Source organism: Drosophila innubila, assembly GCF_004354385.1.
Source record: "Drosophila innubila isolate TH190305 chromosome 3L unlocalized genomic scaffold, UK_Dinn_1.0 7_D_3L, whole genome shotgun sequence".
In the NCBI taxonomy this organism is placed as follows: domain Eukaryota; kingdom Metazoa; phylum Arthropoda; class Insecta; order Diptera; family Drosophilidae; genus Drosophila; species Drosophila innubila.
Window position 1 is genome coordinate 262481 of NW_022995378.1, and position 5236 is coordinate 267716.

Consider the following 5236-nt stretch of genomic DNA (forward strand, 5'->3'; position numbering starts at 1 on the left):
ACCGAACGGTCCGTTAGATATCATCCACACAGACATTTACACTATTAACAACAATTACAATTTGACAATAATTGATAAGTTTTCTAAATTTGCACAAGCTTACCCACTTACAAATAGGAATTCTGTTAGCGTTACGAAAGCCTTTAAGGATTTCATGAAACAATTTGGTATACCTAAGAAAATAATACTCGACCAAGGTGCCGAATTTAAGGGATTAATTTTTAAGGACTTCCTGGAACAGTATAATATCGAACTTCATATCACTTCCTTCCAACAATCAAGCAGCAATTCGCCGGTTGAGCGGTTGCATTCAACACTGACAGAAATTTACAGAATAATCCTTAATAAGAGAAAAGAATTGAAATTAACCCAAGACCATGACGAAATTCTTGACGAAAGCATAATTACTTACAATAACGCCATCCACTCTAGCACTAATCTCACTCCTTTTGAACTATTTAGTGGACGAACACACATTTTTGACAAGACAATTAAGTTCAATAACGAACATGACTATTTAACAAAACTTAATGAATTTCGAAGTACACTTTACCCAATCGTTAAATCAAACATGCAAAATCAGACCAATAAACGGACGGAACACTTAAACGAATCCAGGACAGTCCCTCCCGACATACCAGCAGGAAACTTGATATTTAGGAAAGAAAATAGAAGAAACAAAATAACACCTCGTTTTAGTAAACATAAAGCTCTTATAGATAACGGGGTAACAATACGTACTGCAAAAAGACAGAAACTACACAAGCAGAAAATAAGGAAAATAACAAAAACAATGAACAACACTTAATCACACTACTTAATTGATCGCTTATATTAACAGTTACAAAAAATTTTTTTTACAAACTCTTACAGGCTGACACTAGGGCACGGACAACGACTTTTAATCGACATTTTGGATAAGGATCAGCCGTTAATAAAAGTCAACCTAGGATCGGCTAGAACAGTAAACTCATTTAAAACTATAAACCATGTCATACACCTAAACGATTACGAAGAAACAGCGGGAAAAATTTTGAAAGTAATAAATAGCCTGCCTAATGACAAGCAATTGTCTGATTTAAAAAATACACTAAAAGAAATAATACATCAAGTCTTAGAAAGATTAAACACGTTATTACCAAACAGTAACAGACCAAAGAGGGGATTAATTAATGGATTAGGTAGTATAGTGAAATTCGTCTCCGGCAATATGGATGCCGACGACGAAACAAAAATAAATAAGGACTTGGCAAACCTCCGCGGAAATCTAGAACTCGATCAAAAATTCCAAAAAGAAACGTTAATTAGATTTAAGAATATCACAAACCATATAAACACTGAACAGGAAATGATAAATGATTTTATTAACACTTATCAAAATAAAATTTTAAAGAAATAGATTCAGAACAACATAACATTCAACTTCTCCAAAACGTTGACCGAATAAATTACAGCATTGACATATTGTATAATCATTTGAATAACTTAGCGGAAAGCCTGCTATTTGCCAAACTTAAAATAATACCAAAATATATTCTTAACTCAAAAGAGATTTACAACATAAAACAGTTGCTACTAGAGTAAAATATTAAAATTGAATTAGATCATGAAATGTATAATATACTTTCATTAGACTCCACAACGATAAACAAAACACTTATATTTAAAATCAAAATACCAATTTTATCAAAACACGAATATCAATATTACCGCCTAATACCCTTACCATTTAATAACACTAAATTTGTAATACTCCCACAATATATTATTAAAAATAAGTTAGAAATTAAGATTTAAAATTCACCTTGTATTAAACTGGGCAAATTACATGTATGCGAAACCCCGGCAACACCAACCAATCCCGATTGCCTATACAATCTACTCAACGATAGCAAAGCAACGTGCAACATCATCGACGGCGGAAATCAACCACAAATCTTCGTACCAATAAAAGGACTACTGCTTATCTTCAACGCCAAAAATTTGAATATCACTTCTGACTGCATGTCTGACAAGACCTTCAGCGGTTCCATGGTCATCCATTATGAGAATTGTTCAATCTTCGCGGACGGTATCAAATACGTCGATGCCGCCACCACCATAACAGACCAAATCGAGATCAATCTACCACATGTCCACAACCTAACTACAATACCCGAAAATAAAGAGCTGAATCTCCAAGACCTTCACCTAAGCGACATGGAGAACGACCTAGAAATAATTCGGATAAAAGACCAGGCCACTGTACATTTGACAACCGTCTATGTGCTCATCGGAATCCTGTGCTTAGTCACGACCCTCGCATGGATCTTCAAGAAGAAAGCGATTATCTTCACACCTGCCACCCTGGATCCTGTTGTCACTCCTGCCATGCCTTCGTTTGCCATGCCCTCATTATGGCCGTCGTTCCAAGTTAAGGGGGGAGGAGTTACCGCCAACCGCCCTACATTACCCCCTCCTAAACCCCCTCGAACAATGTCAATGGTCTACTGAACGTCCATGTCGTTCAACCCGGACATTACTTTGTCCATCGCAACAACTTGACTACATTGTCTACCACAGCATAAACCGCCGATAACACACTTGAGATTCAATGTAAACAACATTGAATCTGGGACTCGATATCCGGCGTAAAGCCGACTCAGCGGTTTCGTAATACATTAGCCCCTACATAGCTCTATATTCATATACTTTGTTCCCTTATATACTAAGCCACAGAGCCTCTGCGAAAGGCTTCTTATAACTAAAACGAAATAAACTCTGTACACTTGGATTTCAAATCTTGCCAGAGGCAGTCAGTCTTTATTCTTTTTCTTAAACCTAAAAGATATTCAAATGAACATTTAACATAATACTGAACATAAAGCAACACCAAGAGGATCAGCTCAAAGACGAACCTGGATACACCAGCAAGGAACTGGTAATTCGCTCGTCGCGTGGTTGGAAAGTTTGGTAACGCTTGTTGTGGTGGTCTAAGTGCGTCTTTAAGGCTGTATAGCTTTCCTTGTCTGGCATCATCACTCTTACTTTACCATCCCTGCCGGCCTTGTAGGTAAACTCGGTACCTTCCTTAACCTTTGTGGATATAGATTTTGTTAGCACAGCAATGTTATTTACATCTAGGATGAAAATGGGGGGCGGCTTGATGATCCTAGGTGTAGGCTTGGGAGCAGGCGTGGTTATGGGAGCCTCAGCGGTATCCTCTTCTTCCGAGCTGTACTCGTCGTCGTCACTATTCTCATCATTCGAGAGCAGTGCGAAGGAGTTGTTTCTCAGCTTAGAGAGCTTCTTAAGATTTGCTAGCGCTGCTGGTGCTGGGCTTGTTGTCGTCAATGGTTGTTCTTTGAGTTTTCCTTTGACTTCCCAGGTTCACTGCAGAACTGGAGTCATCTGTTGGCATCTATTGTGGTGGCGTTCTGGGGTGCGCGGTGTATCGGGGCGGGGGCTTTAAGGGATCTGCCAGTCCATCTCAGGGATGAGGGCGGAGCGGGGTTGAGGGTGCGTGTCGAAAACGACAGATGTGAGCGATAACACGCACAGGCGAGTCACCGACAGACCAATCACAGCGCAGTGTGGCATCAGGTTGTAACGGTGTTTGTTGTTGTGTCTTTGCGCAGTCAATGAGTGTTCGATCGCGACCAACCTTTACATGGTGAGCATATTGTGGTGTTGTTTTTTTTCTAAGCTTCTGCCAGTCCATCTTCAGGGATGAGGGCGGAGCGGGGCTGAGGGGTGCGGTGCGTGTCGAAAACGACAGCCGCTGCACGTAAGTCTGATCAGAAGTTGTTGTTGTTACTGCTTCCAGATGTGAGCGATAACACGCACAGGCGAGTGCGCGTGTGTGTGTTAGTGCATTACCGTTGTTTTGCACACGGCACGCAATAATTCAGCGATCAGCAAAGTGGCGTGATTGCCTTGACCAATCACAGCGCAGTGTGCTGATAAGCATCAGGTTGTAACGGTGTTTGTTGTTGTTGTAGTTTGTTTGTTGCGTTTGCGCAGTCCGTAGGCACGTCTGTACTCAATGAGTGTTCGATCGCGACTAACCTTTACATGGTGAGCAGGTGGTTCATCCATTATATGTTCGACGCATATAATTGCAGTTGTAATGAAAATGAAAGTTATTCGTTATTTGTTGTCTTTGAACGCTTGGCTGCGGTAATAATATAAATTGTTAGATAATAGTGGAATTGGCCAAGGTATATTGTTCTTCAATATATACTAAATAGGTTTCACATTATCGTTAATTTAGCAAGCATAAACTTTCATTAGTGTAACAGAACCACCAACAACAGTTTTATATATAACTGGTTGGTGGTTTAGTGTTACCTGGCTGGAAAATTGAATTACATATTGTTATTGAAAAGTTACCTGGTTGGAAAATTGAATTACATATTGTTATTGAAAAGTTAGAACAGTTTACAAAACTAAGACTAACTTATGAGGTATAGCACTGGCGGCGTGCCTTCGGCTATATTGTTTGTACATGTTTACATTCTTATTTGTAGTACATGTATTCTTAATGCTATTTGTTTGTTATATACATAAGTACATTTGTTTTTTAGAATTATGTGGTAATATGTTGGATTTCTTTAAAAAAGAGTATAATTTTGTTCATATTTTCTGGGCTTAGGTCAGCGAGGGAGATTTAGTGGGTTAGAGTTATTAAATATGTTTTGTCTTGTACTGTCTAGTGTTGGGCATGTGTTTAGTAGGTGTTCTATGGTAATTTGTTGTTGTCGTTGCATAATGGGCAGGATAATGAAGTAGGTTAATATCTGATAGTGCTGATGTGTGAGTTTGTGGCCTAGGCGGAGTCTAATAATTTTAATTTGGTCAGGTCTGTTGAGTTTATGTGGTGTACTGAAGTAGTTCCCTATGTGTATGTTGCTTGAGTTTATGTTCTTGTACCATTGGCTGCAGTGTGAGAGGTTTTGTTTTTTGTCTGGTGTGAATGTTTGTTTTTTGGGTAGCTGTTTATGTCTGTTGGGTTTATTGGGGGTGAGCGTTAGTGGCATTTTGTGTGTTGATTTCGCTGTTTGGTCTGCAACTCATTCTCTTTATGCCTGCATGGCCTGGTATCCACGTAGTTTATCTTGGGGATAGGTGTATGATTTGGATCTGATTTTATCGTGGTAGAAGTTTTTTGTTGTTTGTGTTTTTTATTGCATCTATTGTTGATAAGGTCAGGAGCAGATAATGAATCTGCCTCTCATATTCTTGCAGTGTTCTATGG